This window comes from Octodon degus, unplaced genomic scaffold (genome assembly GCF_000260255.1).
Source record: "Octodon degus isolate 3935 unplaced genomic scaffold, OctDeg1.0 scaffold00013, whole genome shotgun sequence".
In the NCBI taxonomy this organism is placed as follows: Eukaryota; Metazoa; Chordata; class Mammalia; order Rodentia; family Octodontidae; genus Octodon; species Octodon degus.
This window is the reverse complement of record NW_004524589.1, coordinates 28,078,740-28,101,216: the sequence shown is the minus strand read 5'-3', so window position 1 is coordinate 28,101,216 and position 22,477 is coordinate 28,078,740.

Here is a 22,477-nt window from a genome sequence, read left to right as displayed (position 1 = left end):
CACCTATGGCAAGTTCACCGAGAGCCACAGCACAGTGAACAAGAACATTCAACCAAAAGTAATCTTGTTTTATTACGTTCAAAAGATTACTTTTAATACAACTTTGTTTTTGGAATCAGTTCCAACAAATGCAATTTTCTTCAGGGCTATTGTTCAGAATGATGAACCACATATGCACACATCTGGCCACCTGAAAAGAGAATCCGGGAAAATGTGAAGATACTCCCACAGAAACAACTTTTGATAAATAGAGCCTTTTATCATCTTCTCTATACTCCTACCAAAATGAAAGGGCAAAATAGCGCTGAAAATTTGTAGAGCAGTCACATATTCATTGCAAACTACTACCAGAGATGCTTAACAGAACACTATATCCTACCAACTTGTGATTGCAAACAAGTCAAAGGCTTATATTATGAACAATATCACCAGAAAACAGTAAACTCCATGATATAAATGTCAGCTTGACATGATGTATTAGTGTGCCACCCCCAAATATTATTCTTTAGATGTTGTGGCAGAGAATGTTCACTTCAGCAAAATATATAGGGACTTCTGACCTTTTGAATTTAACATATCACAGGGGACACTACCAAGTAACTAAGAAAAAAAAATTAACAAATTCAGGGATTAGAAACTCCAATACTAAAAAAGCATTAAATAAATGAAATTACCCAGGGCCTTGGTGAGTTACAAATTTTGGAGGCGCTGTATGAGAACCGTAACATAACTCATTATAGCTTTGGGCCCTAATAAGTTATGAGACACTCACATGTATGAGAGAAACCCCATAACTTACTGAAGTCTATATCATCCCTTCATTATATCTAGGGACATGTGAAATAGCTGAAATTCAGCTCAAAACCCTGAAGTTCAGTAATAAAAGTGAATAGATCAGCAAGTCTATTGATTTTGCTGTCTTTTTTGTGCTTTTTGTTATCCTACTCCCCTTTAACATCTGAAAGATTCTAGCATTTTTCTTCTGAGCTCCTTCTCTGTTGGCATTTTAGGTGTGCTGGCAAACATCAAAATAAACTAGGTTTCTGCTTTGCCCTCCTCTCAAGAGTGATTACATTAGTCAGTCAAAAGTCTTAGGTGCTTTCTTCTAATAATAAACAGAATGTATTGCTTTATTTCAAAACCAGAAGCGCAGACACAAATTCAAACCCTATACTCAGCATCCTAATTTATTGTGGCAAAGACAAATATAAAAATAAATAATGTAGCATATTTTAATAAGGGTATAAAAGGCTGAGTTTCTTTGATTAGAGCGGAACTTAAGAAATACAATAATAGTCATTCATGAAAGGATTAAGTGAGTATATCATCATACATCCAGACCTTAAAAATATCAGAATGATCGTAGAATGTACTTTTGTACTTATAGAGTTCAGTGAAAGAAAAGGAAACCTAGGTGATTGTTTCTGTTATTGTATTCAAGCAAAAATATCATAGTTTAAGAATCATACACATGAGATTCAAACTTATAAATAAGAAAAATGTCATAATGTAGATGCGATTCAAGAATACATAGTATAGATTATTTAAACTTACAAGTTTCATCATCTAGGAAAACTTAAAAGAAATACGTGCTGTTTTCAGCACATCCTTGTACAGTGCTCGACAATATTAACAGAGGCAGTAGTAGAGTAAACATTTTGTGTTAATTTGAGAGTGGAAGTCCCTTGGGTACAGACGATATTGCTAGCTAACTTGTATAAGGGTGGGATTTCAGCCCATAGTTTCTTGGAGTCAAAGCACACCAAGGCTTAACAATTACGAAACCAAATTGTTAATCCAAGGACCTTAACTATTCTAGCTAAAAATAACCCGGGATTTGTTCATAAAGTTTTTGAATTATATTGCAACTGATACCTGTGTAAAATATACATACATCTATGAAAATATGAGGTGTGAAAGTTAAAGAATATTGACTAGTACTTTTTAAAGAATATTTTATGAGAAAGGACTTTGAACCAAATTTATATAAACACACACACACACACACACACACACACACACACACACACACGTACGTGTGTGTGTGTACTTTTTGACTTCTTTTGGAAAAAATGATGCTTACCAAATAGGATGGAGTATCCATATTTTCTCTTGCGGATTAACTTTCATGCCAGGGGCAGCATCAAGAGATTTTGTTCCAAAAGCACAGAAGCTGGTTATTCTTTCAAAGTAGGATCCCAGTAACCTCAAAGGTCATGAGATTTGCTGCTGAACAGAGACTTCCTAAAGGATGTTATGGTCTGTGTCTAGTTGTTCCCAGAAAGCCTCACGCAGTCATGGGACAGACTTCTAGACCTTGCGATTAACTCATGATCCAGTGCTGGGATTATGGGTGTGAGTGCTACACCCAGCCTGAGACAGATAGCCTGAATCAACATAAGGGAGACAGACTTCCTCTTTGCAGCCATTGTTGTCTTGCCACTACTTCGCCTTTTTGCTGTTGCTGTTTTGCTACCTTCTGCCACCATGAACTGTTGCCCTCTGCCATGTGCCATTCTGCCTGGATCCAGCTGAGTATGGACTGAAACCTCCATTAACTATGAGCTAAATAAACCTTTTGTTCCTTCATTTTGGGTGTCAGGTATTTGTCCCAGCAATAAGAAAAGAGTAACTGAGACAAGAAACAATCATGTCTAATATAGGTACCATGATAACAGGTTATTTTTTATATAAATACTGAGATGGGTCTAAGGATTGGGCAAGGTTAAGATTGATGACTAATATGTCACAAAACAGGAGCCAAGAGTTCTTGTGTGCCATAGCATGCTGGAATGGATATAGATAATAGTTAGGTATTATGTCCTTCCAAAAGCTAGAAGGAAATTATTCTTAACACTTTTGCCATCTAGAAATTATAAATACTTGAGAAGGTGTGTTTAACCTGATTAAATATTGTAAAATGAATGCACGAGTGGAATCACATTAATCTATTAGAATGCATGTTTTTTATGTTAAGATCCAGTTAAATAAGAGAATAAAGACGGATAAAATTGCAAAAATGGCTACTTGTCAAATATTAGGGATAAATTATCTATGATGATGCTTCGACGGATTAACATGTAATGATGATTGTTTAAAAGGCCACACATATTTTTCTTGACTAGCAATCTCTCCTACTTATGCCAATCTTTGAAAATATGAAGGAGAATAATATAGAAACACGTGCTATCATTAGGATAAACAACTATTCCAGTTTACATTGGGCAATCTCAAGTTAACTTTATTCCCTTGGCACTACTATCAATTGCATCCCTTTTACTTTCTCACGTGTCCTAGTTTGACTAATAAACTATGTAATCCTGCAGCTTTGTAAATCAGTATGGCACTAAAATGGCACATACTGAAGATCTCCACTCACTCTCAATTCACTAATTTCAGCCCACATCTATTTTGGTTATTAATTAATATTTTATCTTTGCGTGACAAGCAATTCAGTACAAAGTGTCATTTGTGGAATATTTCATTAGTCCTACCATGATGAAGATAGTGTTATGGAATTTGAAAATACAAGTTTGAATATAAGGCAGGCCATTAAAACTCTTAATCAAATAGCAAAACTCTCTCTGCTCAAGGTAGGATTGACTAGCGTTACCATTTGTACTCGCTAAGCTTCTGTTCTTAGAAAATTTTATGTGCTATTGCACAAACAGAAGGACCTCATCCAACTGAAATTCTGGTGCTTTTTAATAACAGCTGAATACACAAAGATCTCATAACAAAATCTATCTTGAATCTTTGCAATTTTTGAACTCTTGTGTTTGTCTCTGCAATGAAACACATTGTACCGTGTACTGTAGTAATATAAGGTATTGACATATAATAAATCACACATAAAAGGAAGGGGAATTTTGATCACACAAAACATAAAATAATATTCGCATGTTGCAATACACTTGAAGTAGTGTTTCCCTTTTCTGTTGAGTGTTCTATTTTGCTAACAGATCACATGGTGGTTGAGGGACTCAGATTATGGTAGTAAAAGTGCTATTGTTAATAGTTATTTGGGTTGTATAATATTTATTTTTATTGGGCTTCTCTTACTACTGTGATTATTCATCTTCAGTATGAGCAGCACAATTACTGACAATACAAGAATGCCATTCCTTCATTTCAAACATTCTTCTAGTTTCCCATCCACTTGAATTCTGCAGACTAAATTGAAGTTAGAGCATGGCTAACTGCTAGGATGCTAATACTGGACATTATTTTATGGGTACCATCATATTTGCAGCATGATGACTTCCATTACAAAATAAACTGAGCTACTTGTAATCATGTGCTCTGATATACTGCTATTTATGAATATGGAAGTTTTTGCATCTGGAAGTCTGTCCTTGCAACTTTTTATTTTTTTTAATGCATTTAGAACAGGGTCTGCAGAGTCTAGAGAGTCTCACAACTTAGATGGGTCTCATAGTGATTCTCCTGTTTTTGGCTTCCTTCTGAAGTGGTGGGACTAGGGCATGGCCAAGCCGAGTCTCAATTGCTGTCTCAGCTTGCCCTGAGGGTGGGGCTGGCACGGGAGGCCTGGGATTAGAACCCCAGCCTGCCTGCTGTGTTCTGCCTAAGCAGGCACTTTAATCCACTGGGCTATCTGGCAAGCCCACAACTTGATCTTCATGTAATTATTTTTAACATTAAATCAAATATCAGTACCTTAGAAGAATTTCCACTTCTTGGGGCCAGTGAGATGGCTCAGTAGAATAAGCGCTTCCCTGGCAAGCACGGGGGCCTGAGTTCAATCCCCGGTTCTGGGAAAAAAAAAAAAAAAAAAAAAAGGAAGAATTTTCAGAAGAAGTTTGCACAACCACACCAAAATATTGTTTTCATTGTTTTCTATGAGCACCTTCATATACCTTGCACCCCTGTGTATGAGTGTGCATGTGTGTTTCCTCATTTTGATTGTTTTATCACAAACAGTGTTTTGTATGGAAAGAACCTAAGGCATACAACTTCGTATCTCCATCTTCTAACACAAAGCAAAAAATAGTAGTAGAAACTCAAATAATAATTATTCAATGACAAGTGAATTAAAATATTATGACATGTGGTACTGGGGATCGAGTCCCAGGCCCTGAGCTTGCCTAAACAGGTGCTTAGTCCGCTGAGCTGTCTTGCCGGTCCTATTATTCCTTTTAATATACTAACTTGTTTTAAAGAGCTGGGCTGGCTCAGCGGAGAGCTGGAAAGGCTGCAGACAGGAGGATCACTATGAGTCCAAGCTGTATAGTGAAACCCTGTACCAAAATACATAAAATAAAATTTTGTTTTTTAAAGGATTCTTATTTATTTATTTGTTTGTTTATTTTTTCCTGTATTTTAAGGAAGGGTCTAGAGGGTGTTCAGTTTCTCACTACTAACTAGATCTGACTCCTATTGATCCACCTGTTCACAACCTCCTAAGTGCTGGGATTACAAGCTTGTGGCACCAGTCCCAGTCTCGATTGCCGTCTCAGCGTGCCTTGGGGCTGGGACTGGCATGCCAGGCCTGGGGATCGAACTCCTGGGCCCTGAGCCTGCTTGCAGGCTAAAATAAAATTTTTTAAAAATTTTGAAAAATTAAATGTAAATGATCATTTTAATCATTTTTTGGACTTCTCATTATAAAGTTTTAGAGAAATTTGCTGACATAACTTTTGACATATGTGTTTATTGACTACTTAACATGTATACTGTATATTCTTATAACTATTGATGTATTTTATATTCATGAAAATTCTTAAAATTACAACAATTTCAAAATAAGATTAAGTGTATACTCTTAGACTATACTTTATACTCATTCTAAACTTTTAGACTATAATCTATTAAGTAATTAAGAACTTTGTGGATATCACCTTGTCTAGCCCTCACACTACTGTCCTGATCCAACCTATTTCTGCTACTGAATACATGAAAATAACTTGCCCAAGATCAGTCACTTTAGATGGTTAAATTTGTTTCTATTTTCATACAGATTTATTTTGTTTCTATTTGTGATATGTCTTTATTTGCTTACAGTGACATTTCTTCCTATTTGTACTTCACATTTTGGTAGTTTTAAATTATGATTTGACAACTTGCAAAATTCTCTTTATATGACTCAGACATCAAGGAACACACTTTAAGTTATCTGGAAATAGAATAAGAAAATGAATCTAATCACAAAATAGAAGCTGATAAGCTAACAATTGGCTTTTTGTTCTATTCTCCACAGAATTTAGAGAAATATAAACTAATTATTAGTATTAATCCTGAATAATAGGATCAAATAATAAATTAGAGAAAATGTAAAAGCGGAAATTTATCGGTCTGTGTTTTCCAAGGAAAAAGTAGTAATTTTGTGAAACTACTAGCAGTGCTGCTTTTTTTTAATGCTGATCAGATCCTGAGGGCATACATTTCTGTATCCAGCAAAAATCCAGATAAGGAAGAGCAGCCCTCAGCAAAGCACACACCCTTCAGCCACACGGTGTAGCTCTGAATCGTCTCAGCATCTCTCATCTGCAGCACGTGTGCTATGTTTAATCTTTGTTTTTCTTTTACCTCAGATGTTAGAGCCTCCCAGTTATTTCTTATTCACTTAAAATAGAAGCACAAATGCAGGGCCTCCATGACAGTAAAATAGATGAGTTATAATACTGGTAAGAAAAATATCTGGACATTATGATGAATGATTTTATAATTCTTCTGTTAAAAGAAATAATTTACCCTCTGAACAATTCCTTTAGTCCCCTCTGGTTGTCCAAATTTAGGTGGAAACCACAGTCAGTTCTTCACTGTGCAGCATCTCCAGCCCACTGATTGTCATATGTCAACTTCTTTCTTAATGTCCCCCAAAGAAAGACTACTAAGCAGCTCGCTATAGTTGAAACTTTATTTATAGTACAATTAATTCGAGAAGTTGAAAGTCACTATTAACTATTGGAAACAACAGTGCTTGTTATAGCTGCACAAAACATAGACTGAGAATAAACCAAGCACTTTCACACTGACATGGGTAAAAATAATTTTTTCAAGGAAAATACTAAGAAATAATATTATACATTGTTGATAGATGTGTGTAATAAAATATGTTAACATGTTGAAGTGGGGCCTTATACAATATTTTTGACCCTGGGAATGAGAAATAAGTGTAAAATATCATTTATTGGATCACCTCACTCTCCACCTAATTGTGTTTTATGCATTAGGCAATCCTTCGAAAGTTTCTGGTTATTTATTTATTTATTTATTTATTTATTTTTAAGTTCACCTTTGGAAAGGCCAGGAATGTTGCTGCTTGGTTGGCTGTCTGGAGGTGGCCCATAATGCAGGGGCAAACGGATCTTAGATTTGCATCGGTAGCAAGCTTCCTTCTCTTCATGAGTTGGGGTAGAATTTTACTTCGAAAACTTTACTTTTATCAGGTATTAAACATCAGATATTAAATATCTCCAGGATTTGAGTTAGATTTGTTTTTTTTTTGTATTAAGGTACTGAAATTAATATAATGTCAAAAAACTAAAAGAGCAGTAGAGTTTCAATGCTGTAATTTATTAAAATTTCCTAGTTTCTTTATAAATCTATAAAGAATTTAAATCTGTATGAGTATTTTACTTATTTATGCAATAAGTTAAAAAATACACATGACTGGTTGCAGCTGCAATGGTTTTTCAAACAGTTGCCCAAAATATTAAAAAAATATCATGAGAGTTCTCTCCCCTACCACATTAGTAAATGTGATCCATTCTTTCTGAATAACTCCAGAGTTTCTTGATTTAGGATATGTTGCTTTCTCTTAAATGGTTAATAAAGCTGCTGAGATAATTAAGCCTTGAAAATAATGAGTTTCACTTACAGACAGGTCTTTTAAGGCTCTGTAACTATATTTTATTATTTTTAACCTATGGTAAGGAAAAACTAAAATCACATATAATAATTATACAATCTGAAAATCGTAAGTGTGCTATGAAAACTTTTTTATGTACAATGTTTATGGTGCATCTATTTAAAATATTAATTTTGTGGTATTGCAAATGTTCTAATGATGTTATCATTTGTACTAGTAATATTGTTTCTCCATGGATGCTCTTTTTTAATTTTTCGTACAGAACATTTCACGTAAATGTTTTCTACTGAAGTTTATTGTCACTTTATGATTATGAATTTATGGTAATAATTATTCTATCCTAATTTGTGAATTGTGAGCTATCAGACTGGATTTCTCATTACTTTCAAAGTATGCAAAATAAAGTGTAACTATTTGGTAAGTTATTTATTTATTTATTTATTTATTTATTTATTTATTTATTTGGTACTAGGTATTGAAGTCGGGACTTTGAACTTGCCAGGTAGGTGCTTAAGCTGCTGACCTATATCCCTGGCCCCTCATGAATACTTTAAAAAGAAACTTAACCTAAGAATTTGTTTTCTTTATATGGATGATTTATATGAAATATGAACTTTCATTTGCACTAGTTCCATTATTCAATATGAAAAGTTATACTTGTAACTCATAATAATGTATATGATTCTTCTAGTTTCTTCTGTAGCTTTTTGTTTGCTTTTGTGTGGGATATATTTGTGCTAGGACTTTCATGAAGCCCTTCAGATCAAGCAATATCTTTGTCCTCAATTGTGTGTACAAATTTTTGTTTTGAGACAAGACTAAATTGCTTTGACTAGATTTGAACTTTTTTCTTCCTGCTTCAGCTTCTAAGAATGCTGGGATTGCTGGGTTGCACCCATATGACTGGCTTATTTTGCAGATTTTGGCATATGTTTATTCCATGCACTTTAATTCTAAGAACATAAGGCAATATAATTATTACATGACTATTCTTGTATGACGACACCTGAGATTTAAGGTGCGATTTAAGATGCTTTTCTATCTCAGCTCTTCTACTTTATGTGATGATTTCTTACAAACTCCTTTTCTTACTGGTTTTAATTTCCGTGCCTCAGATAAAATCACAGCACCGGTTCAGACCTTTAAAATTAAGGTCTCAAGAGCATTTGGCACAGAGGGCATGTTGCCTGAGATTCAGGGTTATCTAGCTGGATGACTTTGGACAAGTGATCTTAGCAATCTATTCACAATTTCTTCCAGGGTAAAATCATCTGTTTGAGGAATATTTTCAAGATTTATAGCTCTATTTCAATATAAAAGACAAAACCTTACATGTGCCTTTGGTGCTTCCTGTGCACCTTTGTAAACACATATACCACCCATAATACCTCCAAACAACCTTTGCCATCAAACCAACAGCCATTGAACATCTGATTCATACTAGATTCTGTACAACACAGCGACAGTAAGATAATAATCAATTTCTACCTTCAGGAATTCAGTTCAATGAACAATTAATATGAGCTAAGGACAGAAATAATCGTCTAAAAGTAATATGACAAGTTCTTTAAGTCAAAAAGAATAGGAACAGTATTATGATAAGTAAGTAAATTTCAATGCACTATGGGGCATTCTATGGAAAGCAACTATGAAAAGATCCTTGAATGTTTACACGAAGATGATATTTTAGATCTAATATCATTGGCAATGTGAATATCACTGGATGGGCATATGTAAAAAATTGTGTACATAGTGTTTAACTCTGATATCCAAAAAGTTTCAACAACCAGTGAATCAAACATTTATTGTAAACTGAACATTTGAAAAATGAGGTCAGACCTAAACATGTCCAAAAACAATTTAATAACTCCACATATATGTAGCTGATGGCAATGCCTTTGGAAATTTAAGGAGGGGAAAGTTTATCATAAGGGAATACCAAAAAGAATAATTCAACATAGGAGATAATATATGAACCTGGATTTGGAGAAATAAAATTGAATGTTTTAAATCATGTACAACACTTTAGAATTAAATATATTTGTAGTGCCTTCCCATTGCACAGAATGTAAAGCAATGGATTTCAGTGAAGAACCATCAATACACAACTCGGGATGTAAGAAAGACGCCTGTGGTGGAAGGTCTTTATAAGCTGTCAGACCTTTCATAGGAACAGCAGCCACTTAAAGCTTTCCAGGGGCGGATTGGTAAGGACCCTACGTACCTTCCCAAAGCCAAGTTCTGAAATAAGCGCACTTGCTTTCCTGACTACTGGAACACTTGGGTTTCGATTTGCATTACTCTTTTTTTTTATATAAAGTATTCTCCTTGAGGCATTTTTTTTTTTACTTCCCTGTGCTCTTAACAACTCTGAGAGTAAAGCAATTTATTTTTAAAAATGAGAAGTTTCCTGAGAATAATTTTCATTTCAATACTTCAGCATATCGAGCAATGTGTAGGTCCATGTGTTGCTTTTCCAAAGATTCTATCTATGGGATGTAATAATTTCTTTGAATCTTAGTTTTGTCCACTTGAATGGGCTTGAAGCATTGTGATTAAGTGGGGTTCACCTTACACAATCACGTAGCTAATTGGAGTTTTACAAATTTATATTTAGGCTTGATTTCTGGCTTCATCCTATTTACATGGATACTTCACATCTTGTGGGCTCAGTTTTCTTCTTTGATAATAACTTTACTGTAAGAATGTGACAGTTCCTTTCAGGACTTTCTTGCTCTGAATAGCTGTTCCTTTTTCGTAATATATAAGGTGCTTGTCTTTACCTTATGTCCTAGCAATTATTCTAGCATGTTCAAGGTAATTTTCTGCTTTGTGTTTAAGCATGTTTCTTTCTTCTGTTAATGTATCTTTTTTTTTTTCTGATCATAGACTTACATTGCCTCTTGTGTTTCATTATTTTTTTAATGTATTTGGTGTGGGGTCTCACTATACAGCTCAGACTCTTAGTTATCCTCCTGTTTTCAGTCTTCCTAGTTCTGGGATTACAGGCATGCTCCACCATGCTGGATCTAGTTGGTTGGCTTAATTCTCCCCAGAGATGTGGCAGGTGTGGCATGTGGTGCCAGGGATCAAACTCAGGTCCCTGTGTTTGCCGAAGCAGCCACTTAGTCCACTGGGCTGTCTCACTGGGCCTTTGTCTTTCATTTTCAATGTCAAAAATTCCTAGATACAGACATTAGTGTAAGGAAAGCATAGAAACATGTCCTATTTTCACTTGCTTGTTTTGTGAGGAGATTCAAAGCTTAATCCTTCCCACTTAACACACTACAAGCTTTATTAAAAACCATTTATGAAAGAATCACTGTGAGAAAGGGCTTTTAAGAACTGCAAAACAAAAGTCAAATAATATCACTGCATTTGTTTTTCTTTTAAGGGGTGAACAGTCAATAAACAAATCCTTGGTTTGAAATATAGAAAAGAACACATGTAATGGTGAGTATATTGAGAGCAACAAAACATCACAACATAACATGTAAGTTAAAGCTTTAAAATCCATGTTTTCATTCCAGAAATGAATTTTTTTTACTGGCATGGAATAATAAAAGCTAACATAGTTTTATAGAAAAAAATAGCAGATTTCTCAGAAGTTGTCTCTAATCTGGCTCTCTGATGATACCTTACAAGTTAATATAAATACAACATAGACATAGCCCGGCAGATGTTGAATATCAACTTTTATATGCTACCTTTTAAAATCAGGAAACCATTCCTCTATATCATTATTAGAAGGACAATAAAGATATATGTGTACATTGTTATAGAGTCCCTAGAATACAACATAGAAATCATATAGAGCTTGTGTGATCAATTACAAAATAATCTATTCAATAGGTTCACTTCTGTCTTTATTTCTTAGGAAGTCTAGAAATTGGAAAATGATTCCTACTGTAGAAATTTTATAATAAGGATAATGTCTGTGAGAATACAAAGGGGAATTTCTTTGTTATGGAGATTTTTATTCTTCTGTTACAGACTATGGCATCATTCTATAAATACTGCCTGTAATTCATGCAGGTGTAGGCACTCAGCTTTGGTCTCCTAAATTGTGTGTGTGTGTGTGTGTGTGTGTGTGTGCATACAAGCACGTGCTTGTGTGTGTTTGTGTGTTTGTGACAGAGAGAGAGACAGAGAGAGAGAGAGATACAGAGACAGAGAGAGATAGACAGATTAAAAATGAAACGTGGTTGGCTTGCAGTCCTCGGGTCTCTTTGTTTGTCTTTGTGATGTCATGTGCAAAAGCAGCAAATGACTGCAAATCACCAAAGCAGATTTAAAAAAAAATTACCCATCTGCACCTAAACATTAACTGTTGTCTGCTAACCCATGGAATAGATGAGAAGCATAAAAATCAAAACCAAAATTACAACAGTAATAAGCACTTTGCAGAGACTTCACATACCTAAGTCAAATGGAGGTTCTAACACAGGCATTGATATAGGCCAATTATACAAAGCCATTTTGAAAGGCTGTTTTTCACCATGTTTCTTCAATTCTTCAGAGTCTGCGGTGATGACCAACATCAGATACTATTAAGAAGTCTTCAAGCGTGTAAAATAATATGATTTCACAATGATTACATATTCACTCTACAGCTGGCTGAGTTTTTACATCTCCATTTGTCATTGACGATTGTGTCCAATTAAATGATTAGCTTTTAAAAACTGCTGCACATTATGAGAGTGAACTTGTGTTCCATTGCACTGAGTGATGCAGAAACAAACTCATTACAGCATGTAATTCACCCATATTAAATAACAAACAGATGGCTGCTGTAAATGAGAGCTCCTTTTTCTCTTCAAAAGTGCCAGGAAAAAGGTGTTTTTATTTATCTTTGTTTCCAGCTTCTTTCTGTTTTCTTGACAAGTGGGCAGCTGGTTGCTGAGGTTTTCAATTGGTGCAGAAGAATGAAAAGCCTGTTTCCATTAATTTCCCCATAAAATAAGTCTTTGAATCATTTCTGTTATAAATGCAAGTGCAGTAGCAAGCTGCTGCTTGATTAATTCACTTATTATGAAGATTTCATCTTTTATAAGAGGGCCTGCAGGTAATTTATCTTGTTTAGTAAGATTAGAAAAATGTAATTATCTTGATACCTTTGGACCCCTCTCATTTTAATTGTGTTCCCATAAATTTCAAACATAAAGATGGGAATTTTTTGTGCACAAATGTTCCAACATGTGGTCGAAAAATGTGCTGTAATATATGCATAAGAATTGTATCAAGTAAAATACATTAAGACTGTACTAATATCAGAATGCATACAAATAAAACTGGCACATGATTGCAGTAGTGTGTACAAACAAATATCTGCATTTCTAGCTCTCTCGTCACCTAACAGCTGGGTTGAGGTAGAGGGATTTGAGACGTGTTAAAAAATGCTTTCTTATCATGCATAAATGACACTAGGGAAATGAAGAAATCTGTCTTACTTGTACTAATAAAATTAAAATGTGCTTGACTTGAAATGTTGCAAACTCAAGTAAATTGACTCCTGAGTAGACATTTCACTACTTTCCATCCCTTCCTTTGTATCTCTTACAATTTTTTGGAAGCTGAATTCGTCTCTTATTTTGTAAGGACAATGCAATTTGGTTTACTCTTTATAGAAGCTGAGTGCGTGAAAACTGTGAAGTAGCCCAATTCCTTTCTATACATAGCATCGTATATTCTGTCTTGAAAGGGTTACACTCTCAATTGGGTAGAAATTCTTCTCTGTGTCCTATCTTTCCTCTAGAAATTGGAATTTTTGTTGGAATTACTGTGACCGACTATTTGGTATTAAATAAAAAGTAAGATTTTCATTTTATGGCTTGTATCTAATGCTTATGCACTTGTAAGTCGAGCTTTTGGGAGGTAGTTGGGCCTCAGGTGTGATACTGGGATTAAGGGTCTGGGCTAATGTATTAATTGACTGACTGGTCTATTGTAGAGCTTGGAGGCTTCACTCTGGGTTTGTGTGCACAACACAAAATCTTTCAGCCTAGATGGAATAAAATGGAAAGTGGGGCTTGTTGCTCCTGTCTGCTTTCCCATGGACTGTTTCTCCTCAGTGACCCTCCTCTGCAATGCCTTCCTGCCTTATAGCTAGTTGGTTGACGATGGACTAAAATCTCTACAAATTGTGAACTAAATTAAATTTCTCCTCCTTTGACATGTGGGTGTCAAATATTTTGTCCCAGGATTGAGAAAGTCATTAAATCATTTACCATGGCCATTATAATTTTTACTATTCAATAAGTAGATGACCATATGCACAAAATAAGCACCAAGGTGTAGGAAATAAGCACCTTTCTAAAGGGGATGCATATCAAGGTACATATATACTTAGTGTAATTCATTAACCCATTGCAGGAATAATGGGGAAATTACAGATTAAACAAATGTATGTGTTGGTCATTGCTAAAGATGAAGTAGTAATTTAGGATTTTCCTTCAAAATTTTCTTTTATGATTGGGACCTTAGTTTGCCTGTGTTCCTAAATTATAAATATATAAAAGAATGAAACTCTCAACCTGAGAAATACCTAGACTGAGTTCATATTCTCTAAAACTGAGCAATGAATTTTATGAACAAAGAATGTTAAGAGCAGATATTTATTTATTGGTGGAAAGAAAGCTTCAGACTGAGAGGAGGACAGAATGGAGACCTGAGGGATTTGCCCAGGAAGCTACCTTTTCTAGGGATTTTTATAGAGTAAAACCAGGAGATGAGCCTGGTCTAAGTTGTGAAACATGGGAACACCTAAGATGGGCATGAGAAGGTTTCAAACTATGGTCAACCAATAAATTAAAAACACAGCTGTGGAGGTAAATGGGAAAGCAAGAGAGGGCATGAATACTAAACAGAGGCTTTTCCTGTAGGGTGTTAGGTCAGTGACTCTTTCTGGCTTCAAGGTGATTGATACTGATTTAGCGTATCAGTCCCTGATGACCAAACCTAGGGAAGTTTGTGGCTGTATTTGTTTACTTTTTTGTCTTAAGGTCTGGCCCACAGCAGAAGTGTCTGTCCCTCCTCCAGTTGTAAGGTGTCTGGTTTTCCATTCTGGCTATTTCAAAGGCCCAGTCCTGTAATATAATATTTTACGTTATATTAAAATATACTATAACTACTTATATAATATTTTATGGAAATATCTAAGGACTTGTCTGGAATATTCTTTTGCAAGGCTTTCAGAGGTTTTTTAATTAAAACAGAAATTAATAAAATATTTTATATTTATTAAAATTAGCTTAGGACAGATAACTTTTAAAATAAAAAACTCAAATGACTTTGAAATTCATAATGCTAATTAGATCATGGCCCTTCTCTATTATCATTAGACTATGGTAAAAAATTAAATATAATTTTAAGAACAATGAATGGAAAAGTTAGACCACTGAGGAAAGCATTTGAACCAAGCTGTTCACTGCATCAGGAATATTAATGGTATCTGGATTGTACAAAATCTCACATAGCTACTGTGAAAATTGGTTCTTAATTAGAGTCAATAAATATGAGATAATTTGCTGCCTTGTTAAGAAAAGTGAGAGCAGAATGAAAACAAAATAATTACCAACAATAAAATAAGTGTGCTGAATTCAAAAATTAGATAAAATTCAAATGCTTAATGTACCATAATTCTAAAATGACTTTCATTTCACATAAGTCCGTTTCCACTTTGAAGATGGTATCATTCTGACAATGTCTTCTACTTCTCAACAAGTATCTAAAAGTCATAACGAAATATATAAAAATTCAACTTCATGTTAAAATGCCAGACTCTCCAGTACCGAAAAAAGAAAAAATTACAGAAAAAGGACGTAGGGCTGAGGAGACAGCTTGGAAGTCTAAGCACCTACCTGGAAAGTACAAGGACTCAATCTCTATCCCCAGTACTACATGTTCTACCAGCCCCAGAGGCCCAGGCTCACCATACCACCCTGATGCCCAATGTGGTGGCACACATGCGAAATACCAGTACTGGGGAGGCTGAGTCCAAGCTGCATAGTGAGACTCTGTACCAAATAAATAAATAAATAAACCAGACTCTAAGGTCTGGGGATGTGTCTCAGTGACAGATCCTGCCTTGCATGCACAAGACCTTGGGTTTGATCCTCAGCACTGCAATAGATAAATAAATAAATAAATAAATAGGCTCTGAATGACATAATAGAGAAAATAAGTATCAAGCAGAGAAAAAGAGCAAGAAAAGAGCATGAGAGCAATAAGAAATGAAAGGAGTTAATGGTTGCAGAATCACATACAAAATTATGCTTCTTAAAGGTAAAGCTGTGCATAAAAATCCGAAAGCTTCTAGGTTCTAATGGCAGGAATAGAAGAGACAAGGTCAATGTCCCTCAATTTAATTGGCTGATTTATCATTCTGTTGCAACAAAACAGTGTATCCTAAATCTTACTTTTTCTCATGAAAATATAGAGTAGAATCTCTTTATTTTTGGTAAGTAGAATTAGATGAGATTCCAATATACATAGAAAGTCTAAAATTGCCTAATCTACTTGGTGATAACTGACATTGCTTAGGCCTTGATTGGACCTGTATAGGTGGCTGCCTAGGATTCTTCATAAAATAAAGGCCTTAGAGTGGAAAGAATTCAGTATGGTAGGCAGGTAGGCTTAACCCTGAAACTTTCACATTTTATTCATTGTTCAGTCAGCATCAGCTCAGATTCAAAAGAAGGAGACAACAGATGATTGTGAATACCGGTAGATATGGTTCACCGAGGACCCCAGAGTAAACTCTGTCCCCCAAAGCTGAATAATGCATATCGCCAAGAGGTGACTATTGCATAATGCAGTCTGTCTTTGTTCATGGGTCAAAGAGAATCTGTGACTAAAGAACAAAGCAAAACATCACTCAGAAAATGTGAATCAAAACCACAAACCTGTTAGGACTATTAATAACAAAACAGGAAAGGATGATGCAGTTTCTTTTCTCTTATTTCAGGGACAAAATACCCGACACTTAGAATTAAGGAAGGAGACATTTATTTAATTTATAGTTTATGGAGGTTGCAGTCCATAATCAGCTGGCTCCAAGGCAGAGTGTCACAAGGAAAAGGACTGCAGTTCATGGGAGTGGATAGACAATAAAAGAGCAAGAGCCAAAAGGGAGGAGAAGAGGAGAGAGAGACAAGCCTCTCTCCCTTGCTTATGCTGGATTCAGGCTATCCACCCCAGAGAGGGTGTAGTATTCCTGCTCATAATCCCAGCAGCACTCACCCCACTAATGCTAGCATTGGATTATGAATTTTTTTTTATTTTTTATTTTTTTGGATTATGAATTGATCACAAACCCTAGAAGCCCACTGCTCCAACAACTGCTTGAGGCTTTGGGAAGACAATTAGACACAACTATACCAAGGGACAAGTGCTATGTTAAGTGAGGGATAGAGAACAGAAAACCCCTATATGCTACTGGTGGTGGTATATATTTGTGCAGCTACTGTGGAAGTTATATAGTTGTCCCTTAATTATTAAAAATAGAGCTGCCACAGGACCCAGAAATCTCTCTTCTGAGTATGATCCAAAGAAAATGACTCTGGCATTTTTAAAAATTATGTTTCCCGTACTTCCTGCAGTATTATTCAAAATAGTCAAAACACAGACAGTCTATATGTGTCTATCACTAGATGAATAGATAAAAGAATTGTGATATAATGTATGTGCACATGTCTATGCAAACACAATATAATATTACTCAGTCTTTTAAAAGATGAATGTCTTCACATTTGGATAACAAAAATCAGCCTAGAGGGTGTTATGCTAAGTGAAATAAGTCAGACACAGAAAGAAAACTGTTGTAAGATTTTATTTACATATGGCATCAGAGGAAAAAGTACCCCGCCCCACAACACTGCAAAGACACACAGAAATGCATAGATACAGAGGGTAGAAGTGTGCTAACGCAGGTAGGCAGAGCGATAGGACACTGGGTGGAAGAATGTCAAACAGCATGTTTCAGTTGTATAGTACAAACTAGTCGAGAAATATATAGTATGTTGACTGTCACTAATAATACTATAGTCTCTATTGGTGATTTATTACAGGTAGGTCTTTTATAGGTAGTCCCTTAACTGGATATTTTAAGACATAATTTGTGTGAGTCAAATATACCTAATTGCATTCTTGACTATGTAACATTATAACTCATGGAAGCATACAGAGTTTTCATTGTTCTATCAAGCTAAATCTTATGTTAGTCACTGTAATTATCAGACATTTGGAAAAACTCAAAATTCATTCCTAATATAAATTCATAATATAAAGATGCATTTTAAGGAGAACATAAATTCTCATTACAAAAATAAAAAAAATTCTTCATGAATTAAAACCTTTTCTAATCTAAAAACTCTATCTAAAATTGATAGTATAAATTGGGTTATCATGACTTTAAGACCGAGCTACACAAAGTCAACTATGTATTTTTCCTCTATTTCCTCTGGTCATCTACATGAACTTCTTATTCATGTGCCTCAAGAATTGTGAATGTTGGCATATGGCACAATTTAAAAAGTAAGAAATTAGTCTTGCACATTTCCTAGAATAGTGGCATTAAAAACCAGGGTCTTGGCTAAGAGGAGAGTCCTGTTAAAAAAGCTTGTTCTCAAATATCAGAGTAGCAATATGAACATCTGTACACACACTGGGCTGCATTTCAAGAGAGGACACGTAAGTTCAGGAAACTCAAATCTTTACAGTGGTCACTAATCTTGCCTGTCTTTGAGACAAATGGAAGCATTATGTTTGCCTGCCCTTTTCTCTGGAGTGAAACACTATCAATACCATCCAAAAAAACCTACCACTAAAAAGTCTGTAAGCACGTAGTCAAAACCAAAAAGCAGTCAATATTTTGCTTCACAATTTGTGTAGAAATGTCTCAAAACAATCTTATTTAAATATTGTGACTATTTCGATATGTGAATATCCTGAATAAACAAATATGCCAAGTGAAAGGAAGTGAGATAAGTGCTTTCTCTCCCACTTTGAGGAAGAATATCAGAAGTTTAGTCTGGTTTTCAAGAGAGACAAAAAAATTATGATAGGGCAAGCATTTCACCAACCTGTTCTCTTTTCCTTGCTCTTTTTAATGGAGGTTTACTTTTCCTGAAGGCTAAGAACCCTCGCTAAACTATCAGTATGTGGAAGGACATATTTTCTGTCTAACAAAAGATATGAGATTTAAGGTTATCTAAGAGGGTCTGACATTGGATCCAAACAAATTCATTTTCTCAAACATATTTTATAGTAGGCTCTAACACATTATTATAGTACAAATGGGCTTCTCATTTATTTTAGAATATCATTCTTTTTATCTGTATTTGTCCACTAGTAAGAAAACTAGAGATCAGTGAAGGTCTGGTATTAAACCCTTTAAATTCAGTACTTAAAAACTTCTTTTCTTAGTTTTTTAGAATTTTCATACCTAGAGAAGAATTACCTTTAGTATGTCATGATCTTAAAAACTACAATGATAAGAACTTTTTATGTAGACATATGAGACATATCATTGATATAAAATAGTATGTTGATCAAATTTTAAAAATTCCTATCATGGGCCACCCAGATAGCTCAGCAGAAAAAGCACTTGCTTTGGCAAGCACAGGGACCATGGTTCATTCCCTGGTCCTGCATGCCTTACAGGCCAGTCCAATCTCCAGGACACACTGAGTTAGCCAAGGAGTCCGGGCATGGTTACCTACACCTATTATCCCAGCACTGGAGAGGCTGAAAACAGGAGGATCACTCTGAGTCCGAGCTGCATAGTGAGATGCAATACCAAATACATAAATGAAAATAAATAAATAAAAAATTCCCATCATTATGTTTTTTTTTGAGAATATGTATTATTTCTAATCTTTATTTATTATTTATTACTCTCTTAATTTTTTTCATTTTCCAAAAGATTTGCCTATAATAATTTTGGAAAAATAGAATAAGCCTGGGAGGAAATAAAGAAAATAGTTTCATGATCTCTACAGATCAAAAAGAGTACTAGGATAGGTAAAGGTGAGAGAAATAGCAGGTGTTGCGTAAATGAAAACAAATTAATAGTATAAAACACCTGAAAGTCTTTGTCACAATAATTAGGTCATTTGAAAATGTGTACATCATGCAAAGTAGGTTTTTAAAATTGTGAACAAATGTACAAAAGAATACATTTAACCATAAAGAGTTGGTGAAAAAGCAGGCATGATGATTGGGGACTTGCTGGTTAGCTCAGTTGCTTAAAGCGCCAGCTTGGGTACACTCGGTCAGGCGCAGGGACCGTGGTTTGATCCCCTGCTCCACAAGCTACACCACACCTGCCCTGCCCCCCTGGGGCATGAGGAGGGGGTGATTGAGACTGGGTGTGGTGGCTCATCCCTGGAATCCCAGTGCTTGGGAGGCTGAAAACAGAAGAATCCCATCTTTATTGTGAGACCCTGTAGACCCCGTCTTTAAAAAAAAAAAAAAAAAAAGCCAGCATGATGGCATATGCCTATAATCTCAGCTCTCAGGAGGCTGAAGCAAAAAAAAAAAAAAAAAAAAAAAAAAAAAAAAAAAAAAAATTATTGTAAATTCGGGACCTGCCTGAGCTGCAAAGTAAGCATAAGGCCAGCTTGAACTGCATAGAGAAACCCTGTCTCAAAAAGACCAAAAAAGAAATAAAAGAAAATGTGTTAGTGATATATAATTCATAAGGTTGCCTTAGTCTCTTAGTTAAAGGCTTAATCAGTATCTCTTCTTATATTAAAACTGTATAATTTTTGTATAAATTGTGAAGCTCGAAGACAAATAGGTGAGAAAGTTGACAGCATCAGAAGTCCTTTGAGAGTAACGTGTGTGTAGAATTCAGTTCAAAAACTGCTTTCCTTTCTTAACATTTCTACTGTTTAAACTGTGAATCAGCATAGACTGTAAACTGTAAGTGCCTCTTCTGTGCCTTTGATTTCTGACAGCTGAAATTGACATGTATAAACTTTTTCAAAGTGACTGCTGGCAATGTTCTCTAGGGTGAAGTTCTTAGACATCTAAGCAGATGGCTAAGTGCATTTAGATATTTTTCTTTTTGCTTGCTCATTTTATATTTGCATCTTTAAATTGCTTGACTTTCGTGAGAAGCCTTTGTGACAATTAGTAAGGCATCAAAATATTCATTAATTTATGGAAGAAACGATGTCATTTAATTCTAACAAACATATGAAGTCTGCAGTAAGTCAGACTTTTGAACTAGACTGACTGTCCTCACTTCACAAAAATAAATAAAAATCTAAGAGTAACATAAATATTAGTTGAGATATCAAAGTATGCAATAAAATTTAAATATTTTTCTCAAAATCAGTAAATCCAATATTTCAAATCTGATACTTATTAAATAATTGTTTTAGTGATAAATATAAAATATTCTATTTTGCTTTCCAAGGACATCAGTCCTGAATTCTTGTATGTGCTGTTTCCAAAGCATCCAATTTACTCTATCAGCAAAGTGTTAACACCTGTTACAGAAAGATGCCAACAAGGATTTAAAATCTGACATACGAACACATTATTTTTCTTTAGAATTTTTCTGTCATTGTTATATGTTTTCCTTATTTTTATTTGTGCTTTATAATAGGCATTGTAATTTTTATTTAATTATATAGTAATATTTAAAATATGTTTAGGTATTATTCATATAGACCATAAATTTAAATGATCTGTGTTGTAGTTCACTTGTTTCTAACTTAGAATTCATGGTTGAGCAATTTGAAATGACCTCTGAATGAATGAATAAAGCATTATGAACTTTGCAGAATTCATATATCCATAGAATTTTCTCTGTATTCCTTTTTTTTAAATACCTGTGACATATTTTTAAGACAGACCTTTGAAGTTTGGGAGTTATATTTCATCCTAATTCCATGTTAATGGAATAATGGTATGCCTTCTTATAATCTTTCAGAGTAATATAAGTGACTATTAGAAATTCAGTCTCTTTAATATAGAATTAAATTGAATTTTATTATTTCTTATGAAATGTATATGGCTATACTTTCAAGATACCTATAATGGATGAATGTCAATATTATACTGAAAATAATCATATTGAAGAACATGAAGAAATACTTTTCTTCTGAATTTGAAATTATTTCATTTTTATGTTTTATTATTTGTAATAAAGAAAAGAGGGAGCCCGCCAGATCCTGAATAGACCCAGAGCGCAGGCCTAGTGAGTAAGTGAGACGACTGAGGGCCCTCGGATCCTGAACAGACCCAGAGCGCAGGCCGGGCAAGTGAGTGAGATGACCCGGGGCCTGCCCGATCCTGAATAGACCCAGAGCCCAGGCCCAGTATATGAGTGAGACCACCCAGGGCCCACATATCTTCATTCGACCTAGAGTGCAGGCCCAGCGAGGAACCCTTCTGGTGAACTCCCTGCAAAGAGACTAGAGGCAAGACTCACCCAGCTGATTCAGGAGCAGAACATCTTGCCAGAGAGACACAAAGGGTTCAACTCTAACGGCTGCAGCAGAAAGAAGTGGAGCACAGCAACCAGATCCAAACAACACCCACCTGGAGGAATCTGAACTTCATAGATCCAGATCTGGTGCTAAGGTAATAACTCTATCTAAGCTCTACACCAAAGGTCAGAAGACAGTGGTATAC